This window comes from Somniosus microcephalus, chromosome 3 (genome assembly GCF_052327205.1).
Source record: "Somniosus microcephalus isolate GS21.2 chromosome 3, FLI_Smic_1.0, whole genome shotgun sequence".
In the NCBI taxonomy this organism is placed as follows: Eukaryota; Metazoa; Chordata; class Chondrichthyes; order Squaliformes; family Somniosidae; genus Somniosus; species Somniosus microcephalus.
Genome location: NC_140989.1, coordinates 173087748 through 173101385, shown reverse-complemented (window position 1 = coordinate 173101385; position 13638 = coordinate 173087748). Strand labels below are relative to the sequence as shown.

General features: G+C 47.2%; 1 protein-coding gene and 1 non-coding gene across 2 annotated transcripts in view; one reads left to right on the top strand and one right to left on the bottom strand.

The window, feature by feature from the left end:
* Positions 1-13638, bottom strand: part of LOC147121566 (retinol dehydrogenase 13-like) — a 202727-nt gene that overhangs the window by 45470 nt on the left and 143619 nt on the right. The gene's annotated exons all lie outside the window — the stretch shown is intronic.
* LOC147121572 (U5 spliceosomal RNA) lies at positions 10770-10884 on the top strand. The gene has a single exon (XR_015077786.1). It is a non-coding gene; the product is annotated as a U5 spliceosomal RNA (small nuclear RNA).

The window sequence follows — 13638 nt, the reverse complement described above, 5'->3', positions numbered from 1 at the left end:
GTTAAAGTAAACATTGGTCCCCTAGAGGATGAGTCTGGGGAATTAATAATGGGAAACAGAGAAATGGCATAGACTTTGAACAGATATTTTGTATCGGTCTTCACGGTAGAAGACACTAAAAGCATCCCAATAATGGATAATTAAGGGGCTATTGGGGTGGAGGGGAACTTAAAACAATCACTATCACTAGAGAAGAAGTACTAGGCAAACTAATGGGACTAAAGGTGGACAAGTCCCCTGGACCCGATGGCCTGTATCGTAGGGTCTTAAAAGAGGTGGCTGCAGAGATAGTGGATGCATTGGTTGTAATCTACCAAAATTCCCTGGATTCTGGAGAAGTCCCAGTGGACTGGAAAACCGCAAATGTAACGCCCCTATTTAAGAAAGGAGGGAGACAAAAAGTAGGCAACTATAGACCAGTTAGCCTAACATCTGTCATTGGGAAAATGCTGGAGTCCATCATTAAGGAAGTGGTAGCAGGAAATTTAGACAATCATAATATAGTCAAGCAGAGTCAGCATGGTTTTATGAAAAGGAAATCATGTTTGACAAATTTGCTGGAGTTCTTTGAGGATGTAACGAGCAGGGTGGATAAAGGGGAACCAGTAGATGTGTATTTAGATTTCTAGAAGGCATTTGATAAGGTGCCACATAAAAGGTTACTGCACAAGATAAGAGCTCACAGGGTTGGGGGTAATATATTAGCATGGATAGAGGATTGGCTAACTAACAGAAAACAGAGTGTCGTGATAAATGGGTCATTTTCCGGTTGGCAATCAGTAATTAGTGGGGTGCCACAGGGATCAGTGCTGGGGCCTCAACTATTTACAATCTATATTAATGACTTGGATGAAGGGACCAAGTGTAATGTAGCCAACTTTGCTGATGATACAACGATAGGTGGGAAAGCAAATTGTGTGGAGGATACAAAGAATCTCCAAAGGGATATAGATAGGCTAAGTGAGTGGGCAAAAATCTGGCAGATGGAGAATAATGTGGGAAATTGCGAGGTTATCCAGTTTGGTAAGAAAAATAAAAACTTATATTAGGAAAAAGAGGGTGGTCAGGAGCAATGTGGACCCTTGAAAACTGATATCGGTGGTATTGTCAATGATAATAAGGGAATGGCGGACATGTTGAATAATTACTTTGTGCAGTATTTACAGTAGAAGAGGAGGATAGCATACCAGAAATCTCAAGGAAACTAATATTGAATCATAGACAGGGCCTCAATAAAATTAATGTAAGCAAAATAGCAGCAATGAAGAAAATAATGGCACTAAATAGTGACAAATCCACAGGATCAGATGGTTTCCATCCCAGGGTTTTAAAGGAAGTAGATGAGCACATTGTAGATTCAGGATTCAGGCTTGGGCTGATAAGTGACAGGTAACATTCACATCACAGAAGTGCCAGGCAATGACTATCTCCAACAAGCGAGAGTCTAACATCCTGGGCGGTCACCATTGACCAGAAACTTAACTGAACCAGCCACATAAATACTGTGGCAACAAGAGCAGGTCAGAGTCTGGGTATTTTGTGGCGAGTGTCTCATCTCCTGACTCCCCAAAGCCTTTCCACCATTTACAAGGCACAAGTAAGGAGTGTGATGGAATACTGTCCACATGTCTGGATGAGTGCAGCTCCAACAACACTCAAGAAGCTCAACACCATCCAGGACAAAGCAGCCCGCTTGATTGGCACCCCATCCACCGCATTAAACATTCACTCCCTCCACCACCGGCGTACTGTGGCTGCAGTGTGTACCATCTCTGCCCCAGAGGGCTGTGAATGCTGAGTCTGTGAGTATATTCAAGGCTGAGATAGATAGATTTTTGGACTCGAGGGGAATCAAGGGATATGGAGATCGGGCGGGAAAGTGGAGTTGAGGTCGATGATCAGCCATGATCTTATTGAATGGCGGAGCAGGCTCGAGGGGCCATATGACCTACTCCTGCTCTTATTTCTTATGTTCTTATGTTCAGCTACAAGATGCACTGCAGCAACTCACCAAGGCTTCTTCGACAGCACCTCCCAAACCCGCGACCTCTTTCACCTAGAAGGACAAGGGCAACAGGCGCATGGGAACACCACCACCTCCAAGTTCCCCTCCAAGTCACACATCATCCTGACGTAAAAGTATATCGCCGATCCTTCATCGCTGCTGGGTCAAAATCCTGGAACTCCCTCCCTAACAGGGGGAGTACCTTCACCACACGGACTGCAGTGGTTCAAGAAGGCGGCTCACCACCACCTTCTCAAAGGCAATTAGGGATGGGCAATAAATGCTGGCCTTGCCAGCGACGGCCACATCCCACAAACGAATAATTAAAAAAAAACTATAATCTTCCATAGTTTCTCTCGATTCAGGAACCGTCCCTTTAGATTGGAAAATTTCGCATGTCACTCCACTATTTAAGAATGGGTAATGTCTATGGGTGTTATTTATATTGACTTCCAGAAGGCATTTGATAAAGTCCCACATAAGAGACAGTTAACTAAGGTTGAAGCCCATGGAATTGAAGGCAAATTATTGACCTGGTTAGGAAATTGGCTGAGCGGCAGGAGACAGAGAGTAGGGATAATGGGCAGATACACTAATTGGCAGGATGTGACTAGTGGTATCCCGCAAGGATCTGTGTTGGGGCTTCAACTATTCACTGTATTTATTAACGGCATAGAAAGACACATATCCAAATTTGCTGAAGACACAAAGATAGGCGGTATCGTAGGCAGTGTAGATGAAAGCATAAAATTACAAAGGGAAAGTAAATGGGTAAAACTGTGTGTGGTAAACCACTGTTATTGTTGTTCACCATTGTTGTTGTTGTTGCACACTGTTGTATCTATGCATGCCTCAGCATGCCTCTGTTGGCTCCGCCCCTGGCTCCACCCACAGGCCCAGGTATAAAAGTGACTGCTCTGCAGCCCCCTGCCTTCTTGGAACCCAGTCAACCACGAGAGGCATGCTCTGTTCTTTGCTAATAAAAGCCTTTTAGTTACTCTCCTAACTCTCCGTCTTTTATGAGTAATTGATAGCGCATCAATTTTATTAGCAAAAACAAAATGTTGGCACCAAACGCTGAGCAGCAGGCTGCTGCACCAAACGCTGAGCAGCAGGCGCTGCAGCAAATGACGGCACCAAACGCTGAGCAGCAGGCGCTGCTGCATGCCCTCAGACCAACATGCCTGGACCTAGACCCTCAAGAGGTGGGTTCATCTACCAAGTTTGCACAATGGCTGCGTTGCTTCGAAGCTTACCTGGAAGCCTCAGCCGTGACACTAGATGGAAACAAACTAAAAATCCTGGCCTCCAAGGTGGGCCACCAAGTCTACACGCCCATCCAGGACGCGACTACCTACACGGCGGCTATCGATCTGCTAAAAGGACAATACACACGCCCGGTAAATACGGTTTATGCCAGACACCTCCTGAGATCCCGCAAACAGCAGTCCGGGGAATCGGTGGAGGCATTCCTACGGGCACTACAGATACTCGGCCGAGCCTGCGATTGTAAAGAGGTATCGGCCGCGACACACGCGGAGGGACTTATCCGAGATGCCTTCGTTGCGGGCCTCAAATCCGACTACTCCCGGCAGAGACTGCTGGAGAAGGGCGAAATCGACCTGAAGAAGGCAGTGTCCCTCGCGCTCTCGCTAGACGTGGCCCACCGGAATATGGACGCATTCTCCCCTAACCGCTCCGCACCGTGGACGCCGCAACCTTGGGTCATGGGACCGCCACCCCCGGCACCAACTGCTGCAGCGATGTCCAAGGGTCCGAAATGTTACTTTTGTGGCCAGGCAAAACACCCCAGAGCACGCTGCCCGGCGAAAAACGCTACCTGCTCTGGCTGCGGGAAGAAAGGACACTATGTCAGCGCCTGCAAAGGTAAAACCGCTAACGCCAGCAGCGCCGCGTGTGAACCGTGGGGGCAGCCATCTTGTCCGCCATCTTGGACACCTCCAGCCACGTGGGGATCGGGATCATGGGCGCAGCCATTTTGTCCGCCCTCTTGGACGCCTCCAACTCCAATCGCGGGTGACCCGGACTCAACCACCGCCTCGTCTGACGACCACAGCGACTCGCTCGACCATACGCTGGCCTCCGTGACGTTGGACCAATCTCTCCCTCACCAACTGTCCAGGTCCATGATGGACATTACGGTAAACGGCCGCGCCACTACCTGCCTTTTCGACAGCGGGAGCACGGAGAGCTTTATCCACCCCGACACGGTGCGCAGTTACTCTCTCCCGGTCCTGCCGACGCGCCATCGGATCTCTATGGCTTCCAAATCCCATTCAGCAGACGTCGGTGGCTACTGTGTAGTGACCCTTTCAGTAAGGGGCACAGAATACAAAAATTTTAAACTTCTTGTCCTGCCCCATCTCTGCGCTGCCATTCTACTGGGGTTGGATTTTCAGTGCCACCTTAAAAGTGTCACATTAGCGTACGGCGGACCCCTCCCCCCACTCACAGTCTGCAGCCAGCAGCTTTTAAATCGCCCGCCGCGCACCATTTGCAGCCTCTCCACGCTTAAAGTCTCCCCCCCCCCCTTGTTCGCTAACCTCACCCGCGACTGTAAGCCCATCGCTACCAAAAGCAGGCGGTACAGTGCCGGGGATAGGAGCTTCATTAAATCCGAAGTAGCAAGACTCCTGAAGGAAGGGATTATTGAGGGTAGCACTAGCCCATGGCGAGCACAAGTGGTGGTAGTGAAGACTGGCGAAAAACAGCACCTAGTTATTGACTACAGCCAGACGATCAATCGCTACACCCAGTTAGATGCATACCCACTCCCCCTCATATCTGACATGGTCAATCAGATAGCACAATACCGGGTGTTCTCGACGATTGATCTGAAGTCGGCATACCACCAGCTCCCCATCGGGGCTGAGGACCGCCAGTACACAGCTTTTGAAGCTGACGGTCATCTCTACCACTTCCTCCGAGTCCCCTTCGGCGTCACCAACGGGGTTTCGGTCTTCCAAAGGGAGATGGACCGAATGGTTGACCAGAACGCGCTGCAGGCCACCTTCCCCTATCTAGACAACGCCACCATCTGCGGCCACGACCAGCAGGACCATGACGTTAACCTACAGAAATTCCTCCGTACGGCCCAGCGGCTGAATCTAACATACAACAAGGACAAATGTATGTTTCGCACCACGCGCCTCGCCATTCTTGGCTGCGTAGTGGAGAACGGAGTCATCGGCCCCGACAGAATGCGCCCCCTTATGGAGCTCCCCCTCCCCCACTGCCAAAAAGCACTGAAGAGATGCCTAGGGTTTTTCTCTTACTATGCTCAGTGGGTGCCCAACTATGCGGACAAAGCCAGACCCCTCATCAAGTCCACCTCCTTCCCCCTGACAGCAGAGGCATGTGCAGCCTTCACTCTCATAAAAAAAGATATTGCGAAGGCCACAATGCACGCAGTGGATGAGTCCATCCCTTTCCAAGTGGAGAGCGACGCATCCGACTTCACCCTAGCTGCAACCCTTAACCAGGCGGGGAGACCCGTGGCCTTTTTCTCAAGGACCCTCCAGGGCCCCGAGATTCGACACTCCTCTGTCGAAAAGGAGGCCCAGGCCATTGTGGAAGCGGTGCGACATTGGAGGCATTACCTGGCCGGAAAACGATTTACCCTGCTCACTGACCAGCGTTCAGTAGCTTTTATGTTTAATAATAATCAGAGGGGCAAAATCAAGAACGACAAGATCTTGAGGTGGAGAATTGAACTCTCCACCTACAATTACGATATCTTGTACCGGCCCGGGAAACTCAATGAGCCCCCAGATGCCCTATCACGTGGTACATGCGCCAACGCGCAGGTCGATAGACTGCAGACCCTCCACAATGACCTCTGTCACCCGGGGGTCACCAGGTTCTTCCATTTCATCAAATCCCGTAACCTGCCCTACTCCATCGAGGAGGTCAGGACCATGACCAGGAACTGCCGAATCTGTGCCGAGTGCAAACCGCATTTTTATAGGCCAGACAGAGCAAGCCTGATCAAGGCCACTCGCCCCTTCGAGCGCCTGAGCGTCGATTTTAAAGGGCCCCTCCCCTCCTCTGACCGCAACGTGTACTTCCTCAACATAATTGATGAGTACTCCCGTTTCCCGTTTGCCATCCCGTGCCCGGACATGACCAGTACCACGGTCATTAAATGTCTGAATGACCTTTTCGCCTTGTTCGGCTTCCCTAGCTATATCCATAGCGACTGGGGCTCATCCTTTATGAGCGACGAACTCCGTCAGTACCTGCTCACGAGAGGTATTGCTACAAGCAGAACCACCAGCTACAACCCCCGGGGGAACGGCCAGGTGGAAAGAGAGAACGCGACGGTTTGGAAGGCCGTCCTCTTAAACTTAAAATCTAAGGGCCTTCCGACCTCTCGCTGGCAGGAGGTCCTCCCTGCGGCGCTCCACTCCATTCGGTCACTGCTTTGTACGGCCACCAATGCCACCCCCCATGAAAAAATGTTCACTTTCCCCAGGAAGTCCACATCGGGGACCTCGCTACCGACACGGCTGACGTCTCCAGGACCCGTCCTACTGCGGAAGCACGTGAGGTCTCATAAAACGGACCCCCTGGTCGAGAGGGTGAGCCTCCTCCATGCCAACCCCCAGTATGCTTACGTGGCGTACCCGGACAGGCAGGAGGACACAGTCTCCATACGAGACCTCGCACCTTCGGGTGCCCCTGAAACACTACCATTGCGGAAGGACACAGTCTCCAAATGAGACCTCGCACCTTCGGGTGCCCCTGAAACACTACCATTGCCATCCACCACCACCCACAACCCAACCCCGGTAGACGGCATGCCGCAGCCCCAGGACCCGTCATTGACCACCCAACCACTCAATGAGACGCCAGATTCAACGTTGGATGCTGCACCATCACCGCCGCCACCACGACGATCAGGACGGCATACAAGGCCACCTGATAGACTTACTTACACGAACCTTTAGTACACTTCACCCTGCCGGACTCAATTTTAAACAAGGGGTGAATGTGGTAAACCACTGTTATTGTTGTTCACCGTTGTTGTTGTTGTTGCACACTGTTGTATCTATGCATGCCTCAGCATGCCTCTGCTGGCTCCGCCCCTGGCTCCACCCACAGGCCCAGGTATAAAGGTGACTGCTCTGCAGCCCCCTGCCTTCTTGGAACCCAGTCAACCATGAGAGGCATGCTCTGTTCTTTGCTAATAAAAGCCTTTTAGTTACTCTCCTAACTCTCCATCTTTTATGAGTAATTGATAGCGCATCACTGTGGCAAATGGATTTCAATGTAGACACATGTGAGGTCATCCACTCTGGACCTAAAAAGGATAGAGCAGGGTATTTTCTAAATGGTGAGAGGCTAAAAACAGTGGAGGTCCAAAGAGACTTGGGGGTCCAGGTACATTGATCATTAAAATGTCATGAACAGGTACAGAAAATAATCAAAAAGGCCAATGGACTAGAATACAAGGGGGTAGAAATCATGCTACAGCTATACAAAACCCTGGTTAGACCACACCTGTGAGCAGTTCTGGGCACCACACCTTAGGAAGAATATATTGGCCTTGGAGGGAGTGCAGCGTAGATTTACCAGAATGATACCCGGACTCCAATTACGAAGAGAGATTACACAAATTAGGGTTGTATTCCCTGGAATTTAGAAGGTTAAGGGGTGACTTGATTGAAGTTTTCAAGATATTAAGGGGAACAGATAGGGTGGATAGAAAGAAAGTATTTCCGTTGGTTGGGGATTCTAGGACTAGGGAGCATAGTCTAAAAAATAGAGCCAAACCTTTCAGGAGTGAAATTAGGAAACACTTCTACACACAAAGGGTGGTAGAAGTTTGGAACTCTCTTCCGCAAACGGCAATTAATGCTAGATCAATTGTTAATTTTAAATCTTGCATTGATAGATTTTTGTTAAACAAAGATATTAAGGGATATGGGCCAAAGACGGGTATATGGAGTTAGGTTGCAGATCAGCCATGATCTCACTGAATGGCGGTACAGGCTCGAGGGGCTAATTGGCCACTCCTGTTCCTATGTTCCTAAAATAAATTAGAGATCTGCTGTTGTTCAAAGAGCATTTTCTCAGCCCAGTGATTTTAATGCTAAACAACTACCCACCTCCCCCCCCCCCCCGCCGCACTCCATATTAGAGATTTTGTCAATACAGTGCAGGGGGAGACGACTGTGGTGAAGACAGCATACTGAACCTACATAAATTGAGCAGCATCCGTAAGTTGCTGAGCCACATGCTGATGATGCGTGATGACTGGAATGTTGGAATAAATGACTTCGCAATGATCCAGGAATGGCTTTCGCCAGTGGGACGACCTTTCCTACGCTGTTGGCAGTGCACAATCCTTCAACACTATTCTTTTTGTTTTTAGCCCAGTGAAGTTGGGAAGGCATTGCACGGGATGAATTAACAGATGAAGTTAGGAACATCTACACAAATCTTATTGTATTGAGTTTTGCACAAACATATTTTTGAGCATGGGATGGAAATGGACAATGAATTTTGGTCTGGGTCCCTATCCCTCTCCCCCTTGTCCTTGCATTCCACGATCTGTGGGCCATGTAGGGAATACAGTGTCCAGCGAGATATCTGCGCTCCTCTAATCCTGCCCTCTTGAGCATCCCTGATTATAATCGCTCAACCATTGGTGGTCGTGCCTTCTGTTGCCTAGGCTGTAAGCTCTGGAATTCCCTGCCTAAACCTCTCCGCCTCGCTACCTCTCTTTCCTCCTTTAAAACGCTCCTTAAAACCTACCGCTTTGACCAAGCTTTTGGTCATCTGCCCTAATTTCAACTTATATGGCTCGGTGTCAAATTTCTTGTAATATAATACTCCTGTGAAGCGCCTTGGGACGTTTTACTACATTAAAGGTGCTATCTAAATACAAGTTGTTGTTGTAATAGACACTCACAATAATCTCATAATTTAGCTGTATAGAAAACATAGAAACATAGAAGATAGGAGCAGGAGTAGGCCTTTCGGCCCCTCGAGCCTGCTCCGCCATTCAACGAGATCATGCCTGATCATCCAAATTCAGTGCCCTGTCCCTGCCTTCTCGCCATACCCCTTGATCCCTTTAGCCTTAAGAAATATATCCAACTCCTTCTTGAATATATTTAATGAACTGGCCTCCACTGCCCTCTGTGGTAGAGAATTCCACAGGTTCACCACTCTCTGGTTGAAGAAATTCCTCCTCATCTCAGTCCTAAATGGCTTACCCCTTACCCTTAGGCTGTGACCCCTGGTTCTGGACTCCCCGACCATCGGGAACACCCTTCCTGCATCTAATCTGTCTAGTCCTGACAGAAATTTATAAGTTTCAATGAGATCACCTCTCATTCTTCTAAACTCCAGCGAGTACAAGCCTAATCGACCCAATCTCTCCTCGTACGTCATTCCTGCCATCCCAGGTATCAGCCTGGTGTATCTTCGCTGCACCCCCTCCATGGCAAGAACATCCTTCCTCAGATAGGGCGACCAAAACTGCACACAATACTCAAGATGTGGTCTCACCAAGGCCCTGTACAACTGCAGCAAGACATCCTTGTTCCTGTACTCAAACCTTCTTGCTACGAAGGCCAACATACCATTTGCCTTCTTAACCGCCTGCTGCACCTGCATGCTTACCTTCAGCGACTGGTGCACAAGGACACCCAGGTCTCGTTGCACTTCCCCTTCTCCCAATCTATTGCCATTCAGATAATAATCTGCCTTCCTGTTTTTACCACCAAAGTGGATAACCTCGCATTTATCCACATTATATTGCATCTGCCATGCTTCCGCCCAATCACCCAACCTGTCCAGATCATACTGGATTTTCAGGGCATCCTCCTCACAGCACACTCTCCCACCCAGCTTTGTGTCGTCTGCAAATTTTGAGATATTACATCCAATTCCCTCGTCTAGATCATTAATATATATTGTGAATAGCTGGGGTCCTAGGACCGATCCCTGCTGTACCCCACTAGTCACTGCCTGCCACTTGGAGAACGACCCGTTAATTCCGACTCTTTGCTTTCTGTCTGCCAACCAGTTCTTTATCCAAGTCAATACCTTGCCTCCAATCCCATGTGCCTTAACTTTGCATGCTAGTCTCTTATGCGGGACCTTCCTTTGGTTTTGTTGAAATGGGACTTTGTTGTTTTATTTTAAACATCTTTTTAGTTGGGTGACATGTTAGATTTTTGTATCATTGGTTCAAGTACCTTCAAGGGGCACTTGTGCAGTCCTGGCAGTGGGACAACTCAGTGCCACCCCTATTGGTCTATTTAAAATCAGTCCCTCCTTCCTGAACTCTGACCCATAAAAAGTTGGGATTAAAGTGCAAATACCAGAATGCAGGATTGACCACGCCAGACGCGGAGCTTCGTTTTCCTCACGTTTATTTATTAAAATCACCTCGTGAGCACAAAGACTGAGAGAAGAAATAATAAACTTCCGGCTAACTAAGCTGCTCAGTAACTATAATCCGGAACATCTCCTTCCCGCCGGCCATTGGTGCAGCCTGATCTGCCCCGCCCCCTTATCTACATAACCAGAATGCCCTGCGAAAATAGATTAGTTATTCCTCTTTCTGTGGAAGATACTGAGAGTTTTCAGTTAGTTTTTATAATGAACTCTATTTTAGTTAAATTGGGCTTTCTGTGGTATCGATGTTGACTGTCGGTGTGGTCGCTCAGTACGTCGTTAAAGAGGTGGGTTTGTGGTGGGTCTGGAGTAGCGGCGGTGGATATTCCGTACACTCTGGTTTCTCTTCAGATCGTATAAATCTTTCGCCTTTTACTAAAGATTTCCGTGGAGAGGAACACTCGGAGTTTTAATTAATTTTTTGAGGCCTTGCCTTTGGTGGGGCTTGTGTTGAAATAAATATCAGATTGTTTTCAATGGTGTTGGACCTTTCATTAGAATAAAGTGGAGTGTGTCTGCAGGCACGTTGTTGTTATTTGAATAACCATTTTGCTGATGCGTTGAGCCTCAAAGCACCTTGCCACGTTAACGCAAACTATTCCAGTTACTTGGAACCTTAACAACGCCTAATCAACTTGGAACGTTAAGGCCTAATCACCGGAGCTTTCAAAGAAGTATGAAAACTTGTTGGAAGGGCTCTTCCCGTCAGCTCCCTGCTGCACGCTGTCCTCAGAAGAATCCAAGAAATTTACAGCACAGACGGAGGCCATTCGACCCATCGTTCCTGCCGAAAAACAACTATCCAGCCTAATCCCATTTCCAGCTCTTGGTCAGTAGTCTTGTAGATTACAGCACTTAAAGTGCATATCCAACTACTTTTTAAATGCGATGAGGGTTTCTGCCTCAACCACCCTTTCATGCAGTGAGTTCCAGACCCCACCACCCACTGGGTGAACAGATTTCTCCTCAACTCCCCTCTAATCCTGCCAATTAATTTAAATCTCTGCTCCTTGGTTATTGACCCTTCTGCTAAGGGAAATAGGTCCTTCCTATCCACTTTATCTAGGCCCCTCATAATTTTATATACCTCAATCAAGTCTCCCAAGTGGAAATTTAAAAAGTCAAAGAAAAATGAGAAGACAAAAGTGCAGGGTAGCGATAGAGGTAATGATAACCAGAGTGCAACAGGAAGGGACAGAGCGTATACACATAAGAGTGTATCAAAAAGAGGGGTCAGAGTAGGGAAAAATCGTAAAAAGACAAAATTAGAAGCTCTATATCTGAACGCACGCAGCATTCGTAACAAGATAGATGGGTTGACAGCACAAATAGAAATAAATGGGTATGATCTGATAGCCATTACAGAGACATGGTTGCAAGGTGACCAAGGCTGGGAACTGAATATTCAGGGGTATTTGCCATTTCGTTAGAATAGACAGAAAGGAAAAGGAGGTGGTGTAGCTCTGTTAATAAAGGATGAGATCAGTGCAGTAGTGAGAAACTATGTTGGCTTAGAAGATCAAGACGTAGAATCAATTTGGGTGGAGATAAGGAATAATAAGGGTAAGTAGTCACTGGTGGGAGTAGTCTACAGGCCCCCAAACAGTAGCCACACTGTAGGACAGAGTATAAATCAAGAAATAATAGAGGCTTGTAAGAAAGGTACGGCTATAATCATGGGAGATTTTAATCTTCATATTGATTGGACAAAGCAAATTAGCAAAGGTAGACTTGAGGAAGAGTTCTTAGAGTGTATGTGGGAAGGTTTCTTGGAACAATATGCCGTGGAACCAACCAAGGAGAAGACTATTTTAGATCTGGTAATGTGTAACGAGGCTGGATTAATTAATGATCTCGAAGTGAAGGATCCTCTTGGGAAGAGTGATTATAGCATGGTAGAATTTCAAATTCAGTTTGAGGGTCAGAAAGCTAGGTCTCAAACTAGTGTCCTGAACTTAAATAAAGGTAATTGCAATCCTCGGTTCTGAGGGACTGCCTAAGAAGGAGAAGAATTACAAAGGTATGAAGGCAGACTTGGTTAAAGTAGACTGGGAAAATATATTACAGGGTAAGACTGTAGAAAAGCAGTGGCAAACATTTAAGGAGATATTTCATAACACTCAGCAAAGATATATTCCAGTGAGAAAGAAAGACTCTAAGAGAAGGATGAACCATTCGTGGCTAACTAAGGAAGTAAAGGATGGAATCAAATTGAAAACAAAGGCATACAATGTTGTGAAGAATAGTGGAAGGCCAGAGGATTGGGAAATTTTTTTAAACCAGCAAAGGACAACTAAATAAATGATAAAGAGAGAGAAGATAGCTTATGAGAGTAAGTTAGCAAGAAATATAAAAACAGACAGTAAGAGCTTCTACAGGTATATAAAAAGGAAGAGAGTAGTTAAAGTAAACATTGGTCCCCTAGAGGATGAGTCTGGGGAATTAATAATGGGAAACAGAGAAATGGCATAGACTTTGAACAGATATTTTGTATCGGTCTTCACGGTAGAAGACACTAAAAGCATCCCAATAATGGATAATTAAGGGGCTATTGGTGTGGAGGGGAACTTAAAACAATCACTATCACTAGAGAAGAAGTACTAGGCAAACTAATGGGACTAAAGGTGGACAAGTCCCCTGGACCCGATGGCCTGTATCGTAGGGTCTTAAAAGAGGTGGCTGCAGAGATAGTGGATGCATTGGTTGTAATCTACCAAAATTCCCTGGATTCTGGAGAAGTCCCAGTGGACTGGAAAACCGCAAATGTAACGCCCCTATTTAAGAAAGGAGGGAGACAAAAAGTAGGCAACTATAGACCAGTTAGCCTAACATCTGTCATTGGGAAAATGCTGGAGTCCATCATTAAGGAAGTGGTAGCAGGAAATTTAGACAATCATAATATAGTCAAGCAGAGTCAGCATGGTTTTATGAAAAGGAAATCATGTTTGACAAATTTGCTGGAGTTCTTTGAGGATGTAACGAGCAGGGTGGATAAAGGGGAACCAGTAGATGTGTATTTAGATTTCTAGAAGGCATTTGATAAGGTGCCACATAAAAGGTTACTGCACAAGATAAGAGCTCACAGGGTTGGGGGTAATATATTAGCATGGATAGAGGATTGGCTAACTAACAGAAAACAGAGTGTCGTGATAAATGGGTCATTTTCCGGTTGGCAATCAGTAATTAGTGGGGTGCCACAG